We start from the raw sequence: 24,696 nt of genomic DNA, 5'->3' as shown, positions 1-24,696 counted from the left end.
TCTGAAGGTCCACAGATAACAGAATGCCTCCATATGTGCTTCGAAACATACTACTGGTTTCCCAGGAATCGATCAAAGTATAGACAGTTTGAGACATTACTCCCATGGAATAAAAGCCCCACGATGCCTGTTGTATTCAATACCGATGCAATTTTACTGTTTCTGCAACACTCTGAAGGTCCACAGATTACAGAATGCCTCCAGATGTGCTTCGAAAACTACTACTGGTGTCCCAGGAATCGATGAAAGCATAGACAGTTTGAGACATTACTCCCATCGAATAAAATCCCCATGGTGCCTGTTGTATTCAATACCGATGCAATATCTGTGTTTCATCAACACTCTGAAGGACCACAGATTACAGAATACCTCTAGATGTGCTTCGAAACCTACTGCTGGTTTCCCAGGAATCGATCAAAGCATAAACAGTTTGAGACATTACTCCCATGGAATAAAAGCCCCACGATGCCTTTTGTATTCAATACCGATGCAATTTCCCTGTTTCTTCAACACTCTGAAGGTCCATATATAACATAATGCCTCTATATGTGCTTCGAAAACTACTACTTGTCTCCCAGGAATCGATGAAAGCGTAGACAGTTTGAGACATTACTCCCATGGAATAAAAGCCCCATGGTGCCTGTTGTATTCAATACCGATGCAATATCTGTGTTTCATCAACACTCTGAAGGACCACAGATTACAGAATACCTCCAGATGTGCTTCGAAACCTACTACTGGTTTCCCAGGAATCGATCAAAGCAGAGACAGTTTGAGACATTACTCCCATGGAATAAAAGCCCCAACACGAATGTTGTTTTCACTACCGATGCAATATCCCTGTTTCATCAACACTCTGAAGGTACACAGATTACAGAATGCCTCAAGACGTGCTTCGAAAACTACTACTGGTCTCCCAGGAATCGATCAAAGCATAGACAGTTTGAGACATTACTCCCATGGAATAAAAGCCCCATGGTGCCTGTTGTGTTCAATACCGATGCAATTTCCCTGTTTCTTCAACACTCTGAAGGTCCACAGATAACTGAATGCCACCATATGTGCTTCGAAACCTACTACTGGTCTCCCAGGAATCGATGAAAGAATAGACAGTTTGAGACATTACTCCCATGGAATAAAAGCCCCATGGTGCCTGTTGTATTCAATAAAGATGCAATTTCCCTGTTTCTTCAACACTCTGAAGGTCCACAGATTACAGAATACCTCCATATGTGCTTCGAAAACTACTACTTGTCTCCCAGGAATCGATGAAAGCATAGACAGTTTGAGACATTACTCCCATTGAATAAAAGCCCCATGGTGCCTGTTGTGTTCAATACCGATGCAATTTCCCTGTTTCTTCAACACTCTGAAGGTCCACAGATAACAGAATGCCTCCATATGTGCTTCGAAAACTACTACTGGTCTCCCAGGAATCGATCAAAGCATAGACAGTTTGAGACATTACTCCCATGGAATAAAAGCCCCACGATGCCTGTTGTATTCAATACCGATGCAATTTCCCTGTTTCTTCAAAACTCTGAAGGTCCACAGATAACAGAATGCCTCCAGATGTGCTTTGAAACCTACTGCTGGTTTCCCAGGAATCAATCAAAGCATAGACAGTTTGAGACATTACTCCCATGGAATAAAAGCCCCACGATGCCTGTTGTATTCAATACCGATGCAATTTCCCTGTTTCTTCAACACTCTGATGTACCACAGATTACAGAACACCTCCAGATGTGCTTCGAAACCTACTACTGGTTTCCCAGGAATCGATCAAAGCATAGACAGTTTGAGACATTACTCCCATGGAATAAAAGCCCCACGATGCCTGTTGTATTCAATATCGATGCAATTTCCCTGTTTCTTCAACACTCTGAAGGTCCACAGATAACAGAATGCCTCCATAAGTGCTTCGAACACTACTACTTGTCTTCCAGGAATCGATGAAAGCATAGACTGTTTGAGACATTACTCCCATGGAATAAAAGCCCCATGGTGCCTGTTGTATTCAATACCGATGCAATTTCCCTGTTTCTTCAACACTCTGAAGGTCCATATATAACAGAATGCCTCTATATGTGCTTCGAAAACTACTACTTGTCTCCCAGGAATCGATGAAAGCGTAGACAGTTTGAGACATTACTCCCATGGAATAAAAGCCCCATGGTGCCTGTTGCATTCAATACCGATGCAATATCTGTGTTTCATCAACACTCTGAAGGACCACAGTTTACAGAATACCTCCAGATGTTCTTCGAAACCTACTACTGGTTTCCCAGGAATCGATCAAAGCATAGACAGTTTGAGACATTACTCCCATGGAATAAAAGCCCCACGATGTCTGTTGTATTCAAACCGATGCAATATCTGTGTTTCATCAACACTCTGAAGGTCCACAGATTACAGAATGCTTCCAGATGTGCTTCGAAAACTACTACTGGTCTCCCAGGAATCGATGAAAGCATAGACAGTTTGAGACATTACTCCCATCGAATAAAAGCCCCATGGTGCCTGTTGTATTCAATACCGATGCAATTTCCCAGTTTCTTCAACACTCTGAAGGTCCACAGATAACAGAATGCCTCCATATGTGCTTCGAAACATACTACTGGTTTCCCAGGAATCGATCAAAGCATAGACAGTTTGAGACATTACTCCCATGGAATAAAAGCCCCACGATGCCTGTTGTATTCAATACCGATGCAATTTTACTGTTTCTTCAACACTCTGAAGGTCCACAGATTACAGAATGCCTCCAGATGTGCTTCGAAAACTACTACTGGTGTCCCAGGAATCGATGAAAGCATAGACAGTTTGAGACATTACTCCCATCGAATAAAATCCCCATGGTGCCTGTTGTATTCAATACCGATGCAATTTCTGTGTTTCATCAACACTCTGAAGGACCACAGATTACAGAATACCTCTAGATGTGCTTCGAAACCTACTGCTGGTTTCCCAGGAATCGATCAAAGCATAAACAGTTTGAGACATTACTCCCATGGAATAAAAGCCCCACGATGCCTTTTGTATTCAATACCGATGCAATTTCCCTGTTTCTTCAACACTCTGAAGGTCCATATATAACATAATGCCTCTATATGTGCTTCGAAAACTACTACTTGTCTCCCAGGAATCGATGAAAGCGTAGACAGTTTGAGACATTACTCCCATGGAATAAAAGCCCCATGGTGCCTGTTGTATTCAATACCGATGCAATATCTGTGTTTCATCAACACTCTGAAGGACCACAGATTACAGAATACCTCCAGATGTGCTTCGAAACCTACTACTGGTTTCCCAGGAATCGATCAAAGCATAGACAGTTTGAGACATTACTCCCATGGAATAAAAGCCCCAACACGAATGTTGTTTTCACTACCGATGCAATATCCCTGTTTCATCAACACTCTGAAGGTACACAGATTACAGAATGCCTCAAGACGTGCTTCGAAAACTACTACTGGTCTCCCAGGAATCGATCAAAGCATAGACAGTTTGAGACATTACTCCCATGGAATAAAAGCCCCATGGTGCCTGTTGTGTTCAATACCGATGCAATTTCCCTGTTTCTTCAACACTCTGAAGGTCCACAGATAACTGAATGCCACCATATGTGCTTCGAAACCTACTACTGGTCTCCCAGGAATCGATGAAAGAATAGACAGTTTGAGACATTACTCCCATGGAATAAAAGCCCCATGGTGCCTGTTGTATTCAATAAAGATGCAATTTCCCTGTTTCTTCAGAACTCTGAAGGTCCACAGATAACAGAATGCCTCCAGATGTGCTTTGAAACCTACTGCTGGTTTCCCAGGAATCAATCAAAGCATAGACAGTTTGAGACATTACTCCCATGGAATAAAAGCCCCACGATGCCTGTTGTATTCAATACCGATGCAATTTCCCTGTTTCTTCAACACTCTGATGTACCACAGATTACAGAACACCTCCAGATGTGCTTCGAAACCTACTACTGGTTTCCCAGGAATCGATCAAAGCATAGACAGTTTGAGACATTACTCCCATGGAATAAAAGCCCCACGATGCCTGTTGTATTCAATATCGATGCAATTTCCCTGTTTCTTCAACACTCTGAAGGTCCACAGATAACAGAATGCCTCCATAAGTGCTTCGAAAACTACTACTTGTCTTCCAGGAATCGATGAAAGCATAGACTGTTTGAGACATTACTCCCATGGAATAAAAGCCCCATGGTGCCTGTTGTATTCAATACCGATGCAATTTCCCTGTTTCTTCAACACTCTGAAGGTCCATATATAACAGAATGCCTCTATATGTGCTTCGAAAACTACTACTTGTCTCCCAGGAATCGATGAAAGCGTAGACAGTTTGAGACATTACTCCCATGGAATAAAAGCCCCATGGTGCCTGTTGCATTCAATACCGATGCAATATCTGTGTTTCATCAACACTCTGAAGGACCACAGTTTACAGAATACCTCCAGATGTTCTTCGAAACCTACTACTGGTTTCCCAGGAATCGATCAAAGCATAGACAGTTTGAGACATTACTCCCATGGAATAAAAGCCCCACGATGTCTGTTGTATTCAAACCGATGCAATATCTGTGTTTCATCAACACTCTGAAGGTCCACAGATTACAGAATGCTTCCAGATGTGCTTCGAAAACTACTACTGGTCTCCCAGGAATCGATGAAAGCATAGACAGTTTGAGACATTACTCCCATCGAATAAAAGCCCCATGGTGCCTGTTGTATTCAATACCGATGCAATTTCCCAGTTTCTTCAACACTCTGAAGGTCCACAGATAACAGAATGCCTCCATATGTGCTTCGAAACATACTACTGGTTTCCCAGGAATCGATCAAAGCATAGACAGTTTGAGACATTACTCCCATGGAATAAAAGCCCCACGATGCCTGTTGTATTCAATACCGATGCAATTTTACTGTTTCTTCAACACTCTGAAGGTCCACAGATTACAGAATGCCTCCAGATGTGCTTCGAAAACTACTACTGGTGTCCCAGGAATCGATGAAAGCATAGACAGTTTGAGACATTACTCCCATCGAATAAAATCCCCATGGTGCCTGTTGTATTCAATACCGATGCAATTTCTGTGTTTCATCAACACTCTGAAGGACCACAGATTACAGAATACCTCTAGATGTGCTTCGAAACCTACTGCTGGTTTCCCAGGAATCGATCAAAGCATAAACAGTTTGAGACATTACTCCCATGGAATAAAAGCCCCACGATGCCTTTTGTATTCAATACCGATGCAATTTCCCTGTTTCTTCAACACTCTGAAGGTCCATATATAACATAATGCCTCTATATGTGCTTCGAAAACTACTACTTGTCTCCCAGGAATCGATGAAAGCGTAGACAGTTTGAGACATTACTCCCATGGAATAAAAGCCCCATGGTGCCTGTTGTATTCAATACCGATGCAATATCTGTGTTTCATCAACACTCTGAAGGACCACAGATTACAGAATACCTCCAGATGTGCTTCGAAACCTACTACTGGTTTCCCAGGAATCGATCAAAGCATAGACAGTTTGAGACATTACTCCCATGGAATAAAAGCCACACCATGAATGTTGTTTTCACTACCGATGCAATATCCCTGTTTCATCAACACTCTGAAGGTCCACAGATTACAGAATGCCTCCAGACGTGCTTCGAAAACTACTACTGGTCTCCCAGGAATCGATCAAAGCATAGACAGTTTGAGACATTACTCCCATGGAATAAAAGCCCCATGGTGCCTGTTGTGTTCAATACCGATGCAATTTCCCTGTTTCTTCAACACTCTGAAGGTCCACAGATAACTGAATGCCACCATATGTGCTTCGAAACCTACTACTGGTCTCCCAGGAATCGATGAAAGAATAGACAGTTTGAGACATTACTCCCATGGAATAAAAGCCCCATGGTGCCTGTTGTATTCAATAAAGATGCAATTTCCCTGTTTCTTCAACACTCTGAAGGTCCACAGATTACAGAATACCTCCATATGTGCTTCGAAAACTACTACTTGTCTCCCAGGAATCGATGAAAGCATAGACAGTTTGAGACATTACTCCCATGGAATAAAAGCCCCATGGTGCCTGTTGTGTTCAATACCGATGCAATTTCCCTGTTTCTTCAACACTCTGAAGGTCCACAGATAACAGAATGCCTCCATATGTGCTTCGAAAACTACTACTGGTCTCCAAGGAATCGATCAAAGCATAGACAGTTTGAGACATTACTCCCATGGAATAAAAGCCCCACGATGCCTGTTGTATTCAATACCGATGCAATTTCCCTGTTTCTTCAACACTCTGTTGTACCACAGATTACAGAACACCTACAGATGTGCTTCGAAACCTACTACTGGTTTCCCAGGAATCGATCAAAGCATAGACAGTTTGAGACATTACTCCCATGGAATAAAAGCCCCACGATGCCTGTTGTATTCAATATCGATGCAATTTCCCTGTTTCTTCAACACTCTGAAGGTCCACAGATAACAGAATGCCTCCATAAGTGCTTCGAAAACTACTACTTGTCTTCCAGGAATCGATGAAAGCATAGACTGTTTGAGATATTACTCCCATGGAATAAAAGCCCCATGGTGCCTGTTGTATTCAATACCGATGCAATTTCCCTGTTTCTTCAACACTCTGATGGTCCATATATAACAGAATGCCTCTATATGTGCTTCGAAAACTACTACTTGTCTCCCAGGAATCGATGAAAGCGTAGACAGTTTGAGACATTACTCCCATGGAATAAAAGCCCCATGGTGCCTGTTGCATTCAATACCGATGCACTATCTGTGTTTCATCAACACTCTGAAGGACCACAGTTTACAGAATACCTCCAGATGTGCTTCGAAACCTACTACTGGTTTCCCAGGAATCGATCAAAGCATAGACAGTTTGAGACATTACTCCCATGGAATAAAAGCCCCACGATGTCTGTTGTATTCAAACCGATGCAATATCTGTGTTTCATCAACACTCTGAAGGTCCACAGATTACAGAATGCTTCCAGATGTGCTTCGAAAACTACTACTGGTCTCCCAGGAATCGATGAAAGCATAGACAGTTTGAGACATTACTCCCATCGAATAAAAGCCCCATGGTGCCTGTTGTATTCAATACCGATGCAATTTCCCTGTTTCTTCAACACTCTGAAGGTCCACAGATAACAGAATGCCTCCATATGTGCTTCGAAACATACTACTGGTTTCCCAGGAATCGATCAAAGCATAGACAGTTTGAGACATTACTCCCATGGAATAAAAGCCCCACGATGCCTGTTGTATTCAATACCGATGCAATTTTACTGTTTCTTCAACACTCTGAAGGTCCACAGATTACAGAATGCCTCCAGATGTGCTTCGAAAACTACTACTGGTGTCCCAGGAATCGATGAAAGCATAGACATTTTGAGACATTACTCCCATCGAATAAAATCCCCATGGTGCCTGTTGTATTCAATACCGATGCAATATCTGTGTTTCATCAACACTCTGAAGGACCACAGATTACAGAATACCTCTAGATGTGCTTCGAAACCTACTGCTGGTTTCCCAGGAATCGATCAAAGCATAAACAGTTTGAGACATTACTCCCATGGAATAAAAGCCCCACGATGCCTTTTGTATTCAATACCGATGCAATTTCCCTGTTTCTTCAACACTCTGAAGGTCCATATATAACATAATGCCTTTATATGTGCTTCGAAAACTACTACTTGTCTCCCAGGAATCGATGAAAGCGTAGACAGTTTGAGACATTACTCCCATGGAATAAAAGCCCCATGGTGCCTGTTGTGTTCAATACCGATGCAATTTCCCTGTTTCTTCAACACTCTGAAGGTCCACAGATAACAGAATGCCTCCATATGTGCTTCGAAAACTACTACTGGTCTCCCAGGAATCGATCAAAGCATAGACAGTTTGAGACATTACTCCCATGGAATAAAAGCCCCACGATGCCTGTTGTATTCAATACCGATGCAATTTCCCTGTTTCTTCAACACTCTGAAGGTCCACAGATAACAGAATGCCTCCAGATGTGCTTTGAAACCTACTGCTGGTTTCCCAGGAATCAATCAAAGCATAGACAGTTTGAGACATTACTCCCATGGAATAAAAGCCCCACGATGCATGTTGTATTCAATACCGATGCAATTTCCCTGTTTCTTCAACACTCTGATGTACCACAGATTACAGAACACCTCCAGATGTGCTTCGAAACCTACTACTGGTTTCCCAGGAATCGATCAAAGCATAGACAGTTTGAGACATTACTCCCATGGAATAAAAGCCCCACGATGCCTGTTGTATTCAATATCGATGCAATTTCCCTGTTTCTTCAACACTCTGAAGGTCCACAGATAACAGAATGCCTCTATATGTGCTTCGAAAACTACTACTTGTCTCCCAGGAATCGATGAAAGCGTAGACAGTTTGAGACATTACTCCCATGGAATAAAAGCCCCATGGTGCCTGTTGCATTCAATACCGATGCAATATCTGTGTTTCATCAACACTCTGAAGGACCACAGTTTACAGAATACCTCCAGATGTGCTTCGAAACCTACTACTGGTTTCCCAGGAATCGATCAAAGCATAGACAGTTTGAGACATTACTCCCATGGAATAAAAGCCCCACGATGTCTGTTGTATTCAAACCGATGCAATATCTGTGTTTCATCAACACTCTGAAGGTCCACAGATTACAGAATGCTTCCAGATGTGCTTCGAAAACTACTACTGGTCTCCCAAGAATCGATGAAAGCATAGACAGTTTGAGACATTACTCCCATCGAATAAAAGCCCCATGGTGCCTGTTGTATTCAATACCGATGCTATTTCCCTGTTTCTTCAACACTCTGAAGGTCCACAGATAACAGAATGCCTCCATATGTGCTTCGAAACATACTACTGGTTTCCCAGGAATCGATCAAAGCATAGACAGTTTGAGACATTACTCCCATGGAATAAAAGCCCCACGATGCCTGTTGTATTCAATACCGATGCAATTTTACTGTTTCTTCAACACTCTGAAGGTCCACAGATTACAGAATGCCTCCAGATGTGCTTCGAAAACTACTACTGGTGTCCCACGAATCGATGAAAGCATAGACAGTTTGAGACATTACTCCCATCGAATAAAATCCCCATGGTGCCTGTTGTATTCAATACCGATGCAATATCTGTGTTTCATCAACACTCTGAAGGACCACAGATTACAGAATACCTCTAGATGTGCTTCGAAACCTACTGCTGGTTTCCCCGGAATCGATCAAAGCATAAACAGTTTGAGACATTACTCCCATGGAATAAAAGCCCCACGATGCCTTTTGTATTCAATACCGATGCAATTTCCCTGTTTCTTCAACACTCTGAAGGTCCATATATAACATAATGCCTCTATATGTGCTTCGAAAACTACTACTTGTCTCCCAGGAATCGATGAAAGCGTAGACAGTTTGAGACATTACTCCCATGGAATAAAAGCCCCATGGTGCCTGTTGTATTCAATACCGATGCAATATCTGTGTTTCATCAACACTCTGAAGGACCACAGATTACAGAATACCTCCAGATGTGCTTCGAAACCTACTACTGGTTTCCCAGGAATCGATCAAAGCATAGACAGTTTGAGACATTACTCCCATGGAATAAAAGCCCCACCATGAATGTTGTTTTCACTACCGATGCAATATCCCTGTTTCATCAACACTCTGAAGGTCCACAGATTACAGAATGCCTCCAGACGTGCTTCGAAAACTACTACTGGTCTCCCAGGAATCGATCAAAGCATAGACAGTTTGAGACATTACTCCCATGGAATAAAAGCCCCATGGTGCCTGTTGTGTTCAATACCGATGCAATTTCCCTGTTTCTTCAACACTCTGAAGGTCCACAGATAACTGAATGCCACCATATGTGCTTCGAAACCTACTACTGGTCTCCCAGGAATCGATGAAAGAATAGACAGTTTGAGACATTACTCCCATGGAATAAAAGCCCCATGGTGCCTGTTGTATTCAATAAAGATGCAATTTCCCTGTTTCTTCAACACTCTGAAGGTCCACAGATTACAGAATACCTCCATATGTGCTTCGAAAACTACTACTTGTCTCCCAGGAATCGATGAAAGCATAGACAGTTTGAGACATTACTCCCATGGAATAAAAGCCCCATGGTGCCTGTTGTGTTCAATACCGATGCAATTTCCCTGTTTCTTCAACACTCTGAAGGTCCACAGATAACAGAATGCCTCCATATGTGCTTCGAAAACTACTACTGGTCTCCAAGGAATCGATCAAAGCATAGACAGTTTGAGACATTACTCCCATGGAATAAAATCCCCACGATGCCTGTTGTATTCAATACCGATGCAATTTCCCTGTTTCTTCAACACTCTGAAGGTCCACAGATAACAGAATGCCTCCATATGTGCTTCGAAAACTACTACTTGTCTGCCAGCAATCGATGAAAACGTAGACAGTTTCAGACATTACTCCCATTGAATAAAAGTCCCATGGTGCCTGTTGTATTCAATACCGATGCAATATCTGTATTTCATCAACACTCTGAAGGACCACAGATTACAGAATACCTCCATATGTGCTTCGAAAACTACTACTTGTCTGCCAGGAATCGATGAATGCGTAGACAGTTTGAGACATTACTCCCATGGAATAAAAGCCCCATGGTGCCTGTTGTATTCAATACCGATGCAATATCTCCGTTTCATCAACACTCTGAAGGACCACAGATTACAGAATACCTCCAGATGTGCTTCGAAACCTACTACTGGTTTCCCAGGAATCGATCAAAGCATAGACAGTTTGAGACATTACTCCCATGGAATAAAAGCCCCACGATGCCTGTTGTATTCAAAACCGATGCAATTTCCCTGTTTCTTCAACACTCTGAAGGTCCACAGATAACAGAATGCCTCCATATGTGCTTCGAAAACTACTACTGGTCTCCCAGGAATCGATCAAAGCACAGACAGTTTGAGACATTACTCCCATGGAATAAAAGCCCCACGATGCCTGTTGTATTCAATACCGATGCAATTTCCCTGTTTCTTCAACACTCTGAAGGTCCACAGATAACAGAATGCCTCCATACGTGCTTCGAAAACTACTACTTGTCTCCCAGCAATCGATGAAAGCGTAGACAGTTTCAGACATTACTCCCATTGAATAAAAGCCCCATGGTGCCTGTTGTATTCAATACCGATGCAATATCTGTATTTCATCAACACTCTGAAGGACCACAGATTACAGAATACCTCCATATGTGCTTCGAAAACTACTACTTGTCTCCCAGGAATCGATGAAAGCATAGACAGTTTGTGACATTACTCCCATGGAATAAAAGCCCCATGGTGCCTGTTGTATTCAATACCGATGCAATATCTGTGTTTCATCAACACTCTGAAGGACCACAGATTACAGAATACCTCCAGATGTGCTTCGAAACCTACTACTGGTTTCCCAGGAATCGGTCAAAGCATAGACAGTTTGAGACATTACTCCCATGGAATAAAAGCCCCACGATGCCTGTTGTATTCAATACCGATGCAATTTCCCTGTTTCTTCAACACTCTGAAGGTCCACAGATAACAGAATGCGACCATATGTGCTTCGAAAACTACTACTTGTCTCCCAGGAATCGATGAAAGCGTAGACAGTTTGAGACATTACTCCCATGGAATGAAAGCCCCATGGTGCCTGTTGTATTCAATACCGATGCAATTTCCCTGTTTCATCAACACTCTGAAGGACCACAGATTACAGAATACCTTCAGATGTGCTTAGAAACCTACTACTGGTTTCCCAGGAATCGATCAAAGCATAGACAATTTGAGACATTACTCCCATGGAATAAAAGCCCAATGGTGCTGTTGTATTCAATACCGATGCAATATCTGTGTTTCATCAACACTCTGAAGGACCACAGATTACAGAATACCTCCAGATGTGCTTTGAAACCTACTGCTGGTTTCCCAGGAATCAATCAAAGCATAGACAGTTTGAGACATTACTCCCATGGAATAAAAGCCCCACGATGCCTGTTGTATTCAATACCGATGCAATTTCCCTGTTTCTTCAACACTCTGATGTACCACAGATTACAGAACACCTCCAGATGTGCTTCGAAACCTACTACTGGTTTCCCAGGAATCGATCAAAGCATAGACAGTTTGAGACATTACTCCCATGGAATAAAAGCCCCACGATGCCTGTTGTATTCAATATCGATGCAATTTCCCTGTTTCTTCAACACTCTGAAGGTCCACAGATAGCAGAATGCCTCCATAAGTGCTTCGAAAACTACTACTTGTCTTCCAGGAATCGATGAAGGCATAGACTGTTTGAGACATTACTCCCATGGAATAAAAGCCCCATGGTGCCTGTTGTATTCAATACCGATGCAATTTCCCTGTTTCTTCAACACTCTGAAGGTCCATATATAACAGAATGCCTCTATATGTGCTTCGAAAACTACTACTTGTCTCCCAGGAATCGATGAAAGCGTAGACAGTTTGAGACATTACTCCCATGGAATAAAAGCCCCATGGTGCCTGTTGCATTCAATACCGATGCAATATCTGTGTTTCATCAACACTCTGAAGGACCACAGTTTACAGAATACCTCCAGATGTGCTTCGAAACCTACTACTGGTTTCCCAGGAATCGATCAAAGCATAGACAGTTTGAGACATTACTCCCATGGAATAAAAGCCCCACGATGTCTGTTGTATTCAAACCGATGCAATATCTGTGTTTCATCAACACTCTGAAGGTCCACAGATTACAGAATGCTTCCAGATGTGCTTCGAAAACTACTACTGGTCTCCCAGGAATCGATGAAAGCATAGACAGTTTGAGACATTACTCCCATCGAATAAAAGCCCCATGGTGCCTGTTGTATTCAATACCGATGCAATTTCCCTGTTTCTTCAACACTCTGAAGGTCCACAGATAACAGAATGCCTCCATATGTGCTTCGAAACATACTACTGGTTTCCCAGGAATCGATCAAAGCATAGACAGTTTGAGACATTACTCCCATGGAATAAAAGCCCCACGATGCCTGTTGTATTCAATACCGATGCAATTTTACTGTTTCTTCAACACTCTGAAGGTCCACAGATTACAGAATGCCTCCAGATGTGCTTCGAAAACTACTACTGGTGTCCCAGGAATCGATGAAAGCATAGACAGTTTGAGACATTACTCCCATCGAATAAAATCCCCATGGTGCCTGTTGTATTCAATACCGATGCAATATCTGTGTTTCATCAACACTCTGAAGGACCACAGATTACAGAATACCTCTAGATGTGCTTCGAAACCTACTGCTGATTTCCCAGGAATCGATCAAAGCATAAACAGTTTGAGACATTACTCCCATGGAATAAAAGCCCCACGATGCCTTTTGTATTCAATACCGATGCAATTTCCCTGTTTCTTCAACACTCTGAAGGTCCATATATAACATAATGCCTCTATATGTGCTTCGAAAACTACTACTTGTCTCCCAGGAATCGATGAAAGCGTAGACAGTTTGAGACATTACTCCCATGGAATAAAAGCCCCATGGTGCCTGTTGTATTCAATACCGATGCAGTATCTGTGTTTCATCAACACTCTGAAGGACCACAGATTACAGAATACCTCCAGATGTGCTTCGAAACCTACTACTGGTTTCCCAGGAATCGATCAAAGCATAGACAGTTTGAGACATTACTCCCATGGCATAAAAGCCCCACCATGAATGTTGTTTTCACTACCGATGCAATATCCCTGTTTCATCAACACTCTGAAGGTCCACAGATTACAGAATGCCTCCAGACGTGCTTCGAAAACTACTACTAGTCTCCCAGGAATCGATCAAAGCATAGACAGTTTGAGACATTACTCCCATGGAATAAAAGCCCCATGGTGCCTGTTGTGTTCAATACCGATGCAATTTCCCTGTTTCTTCAACACTCTGAAGGTCCACAGATAACTGAATGCCACCATATGTGCTTCGAAACCTACTACTGGTCTCCCAGGAATCGATGAAAGAATAGACAGTTTGAGACATTACTCCCATGGAATAAAAGCCCCATGGTGCCTGTTGTATTCAATAAAGATGCAATTTCCCTGTTTCTTCAACACTCTGAAGGTCCACAGATTACAGAATACCTCCATATGTGCTTCGAAAACTACTACTTGTCTCCCAGGAATCGATGAAAGCATAGACAGTTTGAGACATTACTCCCATGGAATAAAAGCCCCATGGTGCCTGTTGTGTTCAATACCGATGCAATTTCCCTGTTTCTTCAACACTCTGAAGGTCCACAGATAACAGAATGCCTCCATATGTGCTTCGAAAACTACTACTGGTCTCCCAGGAATCGATCAAAGCATAGACAGTTTGAGACATTACTCCCATGGAATAAAAGCCCCACGATGCCTGTTGTATTCAATACCAATGCAATTTCCCTGTTTCTTCAACACTCTGAAGGTCCACAGATAACAGAATGCCTCCAGATGTGCTTTGAAACCTACTGCTGGTTTCCCAGGAATCAATCAAAGCATAGACAGTTTGAGACATTACTCCCATGGAATAAAAGCCCCACGATGCCTGTTGTATTCAATACCGATGCAATTTCCCTGTTTCTTCAACACTCTGATGTACCACAGATTACAGAACACCTCCAGATGTGCTTCGAAACCTACTACTGGTTTCCCAGGAATCGATCAAACCATAGACAGTTTGAGACATTACTCCCATGGAATAAAAGCCCCACGATGCCTGTTGTATTCAATATCGATGCAATTTCCCTGTTTCTTCAACACTCTGAAGGTCCACAGATAACAGAATGCCTCCATAAGTGCTTCAAAAACTACTACTTGTCTTCCAGGAATCGATGAAAGCATAGACTGTTTGAGACATTACTCCCATGGAATAAAAGCCCCATGGTGCCTGTTGTATTCAATACCGATGCAATTTCCCTGTTTCTTCAACACTCTGAAGGTCCATATATAACAGAATGCCTCTATATGTGCTTCGAAAACTACTACTTGTCTCCCAGGAATCGATGAAAGCGTAGACAGTTTAAGACATTACTCCCATTGAATAAAAGCCCCATGGTGCCTGTTGCATTCAATACCGATGCAATATCTGTGTTTCATCAACACTCTGAAGGACCACAGTTTACAGAATACCTCCAGATGTGCTTCAAAACCTACTACTGGTTTCCCAGGAATCGATCAAAGCATAGACAGTTTGAGACATTACTCCCATGGAATAAAAGCCCCACGATGTCTGTTGTATTCAAACCGATGCAATATCTGTGTTTCATCAACACTCTGAAGGTCCACAGATTACAGAATGCTTCCAGATGTGCTTCGAAAACTACTACTGGTCTCCCAGGAATCGATGAAAGCATAGACAGTTTGAGACATTACTCCCATCGAATAAAAGCCCCATGGTGCCTGTTGTATTCAATACCGATGCAATTTCCCTGTTTCTTCAACACTCTGAAGGTCCACAGATAACAGAATGCCTCCATATGTGCTTCGAAACATACTACTGGTTTCCCAGGAATCGATCAAAGCATAGACAGTTTGAGACATTACTCCCATGGAATAAAAGCCCCACGATGCCTGTTGTATTCAATACCGATGCAATTTTACTGTTTCTTCAAGACTCTGAAGGTCCACAGATTACAGAATGCCTCCAGATGTGCTTCGAAAACTACTACTGGTGTCCCAGGAATCGATGAAAGCATAGACAGTTTGAGACATTACTCCCATCGAATAAAATCCCCATGGTGCCTGTTGTATTCAATACCGATGCAATATCTGTGTTTCATCAACACTCTGAAGGACCACAGATTACAGAATACCTCTAGATGTGCTTCGAAACCTACTGCTGGTTTCCCAGGAATCGATCAAAGCATAAACAGTTTGAGACTTTACTCCCATGGAATAAAAGCCCCACGATGCCTTTTGTATTCAATACCGATGCAATTTCCCTGTTTCTTCAACACTCTGAAGGTCCATATATAACATAATGCCTCTATATGTGCTTCGAAAACTACTACTGGACTCCCAGGAATCGATCAAAGCATAGACAGTTTGAGACATTACTCCCATGGAATAAAAGCCCCATGGTGCCTGTTGTGTTCAATACCGATGCAATTTCCCTGTTTCTTCAACACTCTGAAGGTCCACAGATAACTGAATGCCACCATATGTGCTTCGAAAACTACTACTTGTCTCCCAGGAATCGATGAAAGCATAGACAGTTTGAGACATTACTCCCATGGAATAAAAGCCCCATGGTGCCTGTTGTGTTCAATACCGATGCAATTTCCCTGTTTCTTCAACACTCTGAAGGTCCACAGATAACAGAATGCCTCCATATGTGTTTCGAAAACTACTACTGGTCTCCCAGGAATCGATCAAAGCATAGACAGTTTGAGACATTACTCCCATGGAATAAAAGCCCCACGATGCCTGTTGTATTCAATACCAATGCAATTTCCCTGTTTCTTCAACACTCTGAAGGTCCACAGATAACAGAATGCCTCCAGATGTGCTTTGAAACCTACTGCTGGTTTCCCAGGAATCAATCAAAGCATAGACAGTTTGAGACATTACTCCCATGGAATAAAAGCCCCACGATGCCTGTTGTATTCAATACCGATGCAATTTCCCTGTTTCTTCAACACTCTGATGTACCACAGATTACAGAACACCTCCAGATGTGCTTCGAAACCTACTACTGGTTTCCCAGGAATCGATCAAAGCATAGACAGTTTGAGACATTACTCCCATGGAATAAAAGCCCCACGATGCCTGTTGTATTCAATATCGATGCAATTTCCCTGTTTCTTCAACACTCTGAAGGTCCACAGATAACAGAATGCCTCCATAAGTGCTTCGAAAACTACTACTTGTCTTCCAGGAATCGATGAAAGCATAGACTGTTTGAGACATTACTCCCATGGAATAAAAGCCCCATGGTGCCTGTTGTATTCAATACCGATGCAATTTCCCTGTTTCTTCAACACTCTGAAGGTCCATATATAACAGTATGCCTCTATATGTGCTTCGAAAACTACTACTTGTCTCCCAGGAATCGATGAAAGCGTAGACAGTTTGAGACATTACTCCCATGGAATAAAAGCCCCATGGTGCCTGTTGCATTCAATACCGATGCAATATCTGTGTTTCATCAACACTCTGAAGGACCACAGTTTACAGAATACCTCCAGATGTGCTTCGAAACCTACTACTGGTTTCCCAGGAATCGATCAAAGCATAGACAGTTTGAGACATTACTCCCATGGAATAAAAGCCCCACGATGTCTGTTGTATTCAAACCGATGCAATATCTGTGTTTCATCAACACTCTGAAGGTCCACAGATTACAGAATGCTTCCAGATGTGCTTCGAAAACTACTACTGGTCTCCCAGGAATCGATGAAAGCATAGACAGTTTGAGACATTACTCCCATCGAATAAAAGCCCCATGGTGCCTGTTGTATTCAATACCGATGCAATTTCCCTGTTTCTTCAACACTCTGAAGGTCCACAGATAACAGAATGCCTCCATATGTGCTTCGAAACATACTACTGGTTTCCCAGGAATCGATCAAAGCATAGACAGTTTGAGACATTACTCCCATGGAATAAAAGCCCCACGATGCCTATTGTATTCAATACCGATGCAATTTTACTGTTTCTTCAACACTCTGAAGGTCCACAGATTACAGAATGCCTCCAGATGTGCTTCGAAAACTACTACTGGTGTCCCAGGAATCGATGAAAGCATAGACAGTTTGAGACATTACTCCCATCGAATAAAATCCCCATGGTGCCTGTTGTATTCAATACCGATGCAATATCTGTGTTTCATCAACACTCTGAAGGACCACAGATTACAGAATACCTCCAGATGTGCTTCGAAACCTACTACTGGTTTCCCAGGAATCGGTCAAAGCATAGACAGTTTGAGACATTACTCCCATGGAATAAAAGCCCCACGATGCCTGTTGTATTCAATACCGATGCAATTTCCCTGTTTCTTCAACACTCTGAAGGTCCACAGATAACAGAATGCGACCATATGTTCTTCGAAAACTACTACTTGTCTCCCAGGAATCGATGAAAACGTAGACAGTTTGAGACATTACTCCCATGGAATAAAAGCCCCATGGTGCCTGTTGTATTCAATACCGATGCAAAATCTGTTTTTCATCAACACTCTGAAGGACCACAGATTACAGAATGCCTCCATATGTGCTTCGAAAACTACTACTGGTCTCCCAGGAATCGGTCAAAGCATAGACAGTTTGAGACATTACTCCCATGGAATAAAAGCCCCACGATGCCTGTTGTATTCAATACCGATGCAATTTCCCTGTCTCTTCAACACTCTGAAGGTCCACAGATAACAGAATGCCTCCATATGTGCTTCGAAAACTACTTCTGGTCTCCCAGGAATCGATCAAAGCATAGACAGTTTGAGACATTACTCCCATCGAATAAAAGTCCCATGGTGCCTGTTGTATTCAATACCGATGCAATTTCCCTGTTTCTTCAACACTCTGAAGGTCCACAGATAACATAATGCCTCCATATGTGCTTCGACACTACTACTTGTCTCCCAGGAATCGATGAAAGCGTAGACAGTTTGAGACATTACTCCCATGGAATAAAAGCCCCATGGTGCCTGTTGTATTCAATACCGATGCAATATCTCTGTTTCATCAACACTCTGAAGGACCACAGATTTCAGATTACCTCCAGATGTGCTTAGAAACCTACTACTGGTTTCCCAGGAATCGATCAAAGCATAGACAGTTTGAGACATTACTCCCATGGAATAAAAGCCCCATGGTGCCTGTTGTATTCAATACCGATGCAATATCTGTGTTTCATCAACACTCTGAAGGACCACAGATTACAGAATACCTCCAGATGTGCTTCCAAACCTACTACTGGTTTCCCAGGAATCGATCAAAGCACAGACAGTTTGAGACATTACTCCCATGGAATAAAAGCCCCACGATGCCTGTTGTATTCAATACCGATGCAATTTCCCTGTTTCTTCAACACTCTGAAGGTCCACAGATAACAGAATGCCTCCATATGTGCTTCGAAAACTACTACTGGTCTCCCAGGAATCGATCAAAGCATAGACAGTTTGAGACATTACTCTCATCGAATAAAAGTCCCATGGTGCCTGTTGTATTCAATACCGATGCAATTTCCCTGTTTCTTCAACACTCTGAAGGTCCACAGATAACAGAATGCCTCCATATGTGCTTCGACACTACTACTTGTCTCCCAGGAATCGATGAAAGCGTAGACAGTTTGAGACATTACTCCCATGGAATAAAAGCCCCATGGTGCCTTTTGTATTCAATACCGATGCAATATCTCTGTTTCATCAACACTCTGAAGGACCACAGATTACAGAATACCTCCAGATGTGCTTAGAAACCTACTACTGGTTTCCCAGGAATCGATCAAAGCATAGACAGTTGAGACATTACTCCCATGGAATAAAAGCCCCATGGTGCCTGTTGTATTCAATACCGATGCAATATCTCTGTTTCATCAACACTCTGAAGGACCACAGATTACAGAATACCTCCAGATGTGCTTCCAAACCTACTACTGGTTTCCCAGGAATCGATCAAAGCATAGACAGTTTGAGACATTACTCCCATCGAATAAAAGTCCCATGGTGCCTGTTGTATTCAATACCGATGCAATTTCCCTGTTTCTTCAACACTCTGAAGGTCCACAGATAACAGAATGCCTCCATATGTGCTTCGACACTACTACTTGTCTCCCAGGAATCGATGAAAGCGTAGACACTTTGAGACATTACTCCCATGGAATAAAAGCCCCATGGTGCCTGTTGTATTCAATACCGATGCAATATCTCTGTTTCATCAACACTCTGAAGGACCACAGATTACAGAATACCTCCAGATGTGCTTCCAAACCTACTACTGGTTTCCCAGGAATCGATCAAAGCACAGACAGTTTGAGACATTACTCCCATGGAATAAAAGCCCCACGATGCCTGTTGTATTCAATACCGATGCAATTTCCCTGTCTCTTCAACACTCTGAAGGTCCACAGATAACAGAATGCCTCCATATGTGCTTCGAAAACTACTTCTGGTCTCCCAGGAATCGATCAAAGCATAGACAGTTTGAGACATTACTCCCATCGAATAAAAGTCCCATGGTGCCTGTTGTATTCAATACCGATGCAATTTCCCTGTTTCTTCAACACTCTGAAGGTCCACAGATAACATAATGCCTCCATATGTGCTTCGACACTACTACTTGTCTCCCAGGAATCGATGAAAGCGTAGACAGTTTGAGACATTACTCCCATGGAATAAAAGCCCCATGGTGCCTGTTGTATTCAATACCGATGCAATATCTCTGTTTCATCAACACTCTGAAGGACCACAGATTACAGATTACCTCCAGATGTGCTTCCAAACCTACTACTGGTTTCCCAGGAATCGATCAAAGCACAGACAGTTTGAGACATTACTCCCATGGAATAAAAGCCCCACGATGCCTGTTGTATTCAATACCGATGCAATTTCCCTGTTTCTTCAACACTCTGAAGGTCCACAGATAACAGAATGCCTCCATATGTGCTTCGAAAACTACTACTGGTCTCCCAGGAATCGATCAAAGCATAGACAGTTTGAGACATTACTCCCATCGAATAAAAGTCCCATGGTGCCTGTTGTATTCAATACCGATGCAATTTCCCTGTTTCTTCAACACTCTGAGGTCCACAGATAACAGAATGCCTCCATATGTGCTTCGACACTACTACTTGTCTCCCGGGAATCGATGAAAGCGTAGACAGTTTGAGACCTTACTCCCATGGAATAAAAGCCCCATGGTGCCTGTTGTATTCAATACGGATGCAATATCTCTGTTTCATCAACACTCTGAAGGACCACAGATTACAGAATACCTCCAGATGTGCTTAGAAACCTACTACTGGTTTCCCAGGAATCGATCAAAGCATAGACAGTTTGAGACATTACTCCCATGGAATAAAAGCCCCATGGTGACTGTTGTATTCAATACCGATGCAATATCTGTGTTTCATCAACACACTGAAGGTCCACAGATTACAGAATGCCTCCAGATGTGCTTCGAAAACTACTACTTGTCTCCCAGGAATCGATGAAAGCGTAGACAGTTTGAGACATAACTCCCATGGATTAAAAGCCCATGGTGCCTGTTGTATTCAATACCGATGCAATTTCCCTGTTTCATCAACACTCTGAAGGACCACAGATTACAGAATACCTCCAGATGTGCTTAGAAACCTACTACTGGTTTCCCAGGAATCGATCAAAGCATAGACAGTTTGAGACATTACTCCCATGGAATAAAAGCCCCATGGTGCTCTTGTATTCAATACCGATGCAATATCTGTGTTTCATCAACACTCTGAAGGACCACAGATTACAGAATACCTCCAGATGTGCTTTGAAACCTACTGCTGGTTTCCCAGGAATCAATCAAAGCATAGACTGTTTGAGACATTACTCCCATGGAATAGAAGCCCCACGATGCCTGTTGTATTCAATACCGATGCAATTTCCCTGTTTCTTCAACACTCTGATGTACCACAGATTACAGAACACCTCCAGATGTGCTTCGAAACCTACTACTGGTTTCCCAGGAATCGATCAAAGCATAGACAGTTTGAAACATTACTCCCATGGAATAAAAGCCCCACGATGCCTGTTGTTTTCAATATCGATGCAATTACCCTGTTTCTTCAACACTCTGAAGGTCCACAGATAACAGAATGCCTCCATAAGTGCTTCGAAAACTACTACTTGTCTTCCAGGAATCGATGAAAGCATAGACTGTTTGAGACATTACTCCCATGGAATAAAAGCCCCATGGTGCCTGTTGTATTTAATACCGATGCAATTTCCCTGTTTCTTCAACACTCTGAAGGTCCATATATAACAGAATGCCTCTATATGTGCTTCGAAAACTACTACTTGTCTCCCAATAATCGATGAAAGCGTAGACAGTTTGAGACATTACTCTCATGGAATAAAAGCCCCATGGTGCCTGTTGCATTCAATACCGATGCAATATCTGTGTTTCATCAACACTCTGAAGGACCACAGTTTACAGAATACCTCCAGATGTGCTTCGAAACCTACTACTGGTTTCCCAGGAATCGATCAAAGCATAGACAGTTTGAGACATTACTCCCATGGAATAAAAGCCCCACGATGTCTGTTGTATTCAATACCGATGCAATTTCCCTGTTTCTTCAACACTCTGAAGGTCCACAGATTACAGAATGCCTCCAGATGTGCTTCGAAAACTACCACTTGTCTCCCAGGAATCGATGAAAGCGTAGACAGTTTGAGACATTACTCCCATGGAATAAAAGCCCTATGGTGCCTGTTGTATTCAATACCGATGCAATATCTGTGTTTCATCAACACTCTGAAGGACCACAGATTACAGAATACCTCTAGATGTGCTTCGAAACATACTACTGGTTTCCCAGGAATCGATCAAAGCATAGACAGTTTGAGACATTACTCCCATGGAATAAAAGCCCCACGATGCCTATTGTATTCAATACCGATGCAATTTTACTGTTTCTTCAACACTCTGAAGGTCCACAGATTACAGAATGCCTCCAGATGTGCTTCGAAAACTACTACTGGTGTCCCAGGAATCGATGAAAGCATAGACAGTTTGAGACATTACTCCCATCGAATAAAATCCCCATGGTGCCTGTTGTATTCAATACCGATGCAATATCTGTGTTTCATCAACACTCTGAAGGACCACAGATTACAGAATACCTCTAGATGTGCTTCGAAACCTACTGCTGGTTTCCCAGGAATCGATCAAAGCATAAACAGTTTGAGACATTACTCCCATGGAATAAAAGCCCCACGATGCCTGTTGTATTCAATACCGATGCAATTTCCCTGTTTCTTCAACACTCTGAAGGTCCACAGATAACAGAATGCCTCCATATGTGCTTCGAAAACTACTACTTGTCTTCCAGCAATCGATGAAAGCGTAGACAGTTTCAGACATTACTCCCATTGAATAAAAGCCCCATGGTGCCTGTTGTATTCAATACCGATGCAATATCTGTATTTCATCAACACTCTGAAGGACCACAGATTACAGAATACCTCCATATGTGCTTCGAAAACTACTACTTGTCTCCCAGGAATCGATGAAAGCATAGACAGTTTGAGACATTACTCCCATGGAATAGAAGCCCCATGGTGCCTGTTGTATTCAATACCGATGCAATATCTGTGTTTCATCAACACTCTGAAGGACCACAGATTACAGAATACCTCCAGATGTGCTTCGAAACCTACTACTGGTTTCCCAGGAATCGGTCAAAGCATAGACAGTTTGAGACATTACTCCCATGGAATAAAAGCCCCACGATGCCTGTTGTATTCAATACCGATGCAATTTCCCTGTTTCTTCAACACTCTGAAGGTCCACAGATAACAGAATGCGACCATATGTTCTTCGAAAACTACTACTTGTCTCCCAGGAATCGATGAAAACGTAGACAGTTTGAGACATTACTCCCATGGAATAAAAGCCCCATGGTGCCTGTTGTATTCAATACCGATGCAAAATCTGTTTTTCATCAACACTCTGAAGGACCACAGATTACAGAATGCCTCCATATGTGCTTCGAAAACTACTACTGGTCTCCCAGGAATCGATCAAAGCATAGACAGTTTGAGACATTACTCCCATCGAATAAAAGTCCCATGGTGCCTGTTGTATTCAATACCGATGCAATTTCCCTGTTTCTTCAACACTCTGAAGGTCCACAGATAACAGAATGCCTCCATATGTGCTTCGACACTACTACTTGTCTCCCAGGAATCGATGAAAGCGTAGACAGTTTGAGACATTACTCCCATGGAATAAAAGCCCCATGGTGCCTGTTGTATTCAATACCGATGCAATATCTCTGTTTCATCAACACTCTGAAGGACCACAGATTACAGAATACCTCCAGATGTGCTTAGAAACCTACTACTGGTTTCCCAGGAATCGATCAAAGCATAGACAGTTTGAGACATTACTCCCATGGAATAAAAGCCCCATGGTGCCTGTTGTATTCAATACCGATGCAATATCTGTGTTTCATCAACACTCTGAAGGACCACAGATTACAGAATACCTCCAGATGTGCTTCCAAACCTACTACTGGTTTCCCAGGAATCGATCAAAGCACAGACAGTTTGAGACATTACTCCCATGGAATAAAAGCCCCACGATGCCTGTTGTATTCAATACCGATGCAATTTCCCTGTCTCTTCAACACTCTGAAGGTCCACAGATAACAGAATGCCTCCATATGTGCTTCGAAAACTACTTCTGGTCTCCCAGGAATCGATCAAAGCATAGACAGTTTGAGACATTACTCCCATCGAATAAAAGTCCCATGGTGCCTGTTGTATTCAATACCGATGCAATTTCCCTGTTTCTTCAACACTCTGAAGGTCCACAGATAACAGAATGCCTCCATATGTGCTTCGACACTACTACTTGTCTCCCAGGAATCGATGAAAGCGTAGACAGTTTG

This window comes from Schistocerca gregaria, unplaced genomic scaffold (genome assembly GCF_023897955.1).
Source record: "Schistocerca gregaria isolate iqSchGreg1 unplaced genomic scaffold, iqSchGreg1.2 ptg000180l, whole genome shotgun sequence".
Taxonomy (NCBI): Eukaryota; Metazoa; Arthropoda; class Insecta; order Orthoptera; family Acrididae; genus Schistocerca; species Schistocerca gregaria.
The sequence above is the reverse complement of the archived record's forward strand: the minus strand, read 5'-3'. Positions refer to the sequence as shown.